This window comes from Vespula vulgaris, chromosome 5 (genome assembly GCF_905475345.1).
Source record: "Vespula vulgaris chromosome 5, iyVesVulg1.1, whole genome shotgun sequence".
NCBI lineage: Eukaryota > Metazoa > Arthropoda > Insecta > Hymenoptera > Vespidae > Vespula > Vespula vulgaris.
Window position 1 is genome coordinate 1,364,748 of NC_066590.1, and position 422 is coordinate 1,365,169.

Below are 422 nucleotides of genomic sequence, written 5' to 3' on the forward strand. Positions count from 1 at the left end.
GCGACGCAGATCGTCGATATTAACCCTCTTTCAACGTTCCTCTCTTTTGTTTCATTAGCAAATTTACATCGCATTTGACCATGAAGATCTTATTTAAATGCTCGTACTTCGATCTGTTTCACCTACGGTAGATCCTCGATCTCTGTATGTCTATTTCCCTATACTTATTCAGAGGGTCTTCACGTGACCGTAGCTTTCTATTGATTCCTCTCGAGGAGAGGGTGCATGCGCCCTCGTCGATTGTCACTTTCATCCCCCCCCCTCTCTCTTCGTTCACATATTACACACACACACACACACATACACATCTCTCTTTCCCCAACACAAAGAGGGTTGGAGCACGCAAAGGCGCTGACTTCGGTCAGCAGAACGTGCTGGATGTCCAGTAGAAATCCTCGTAGTGGTGGGAGCTCTAAAAGTGA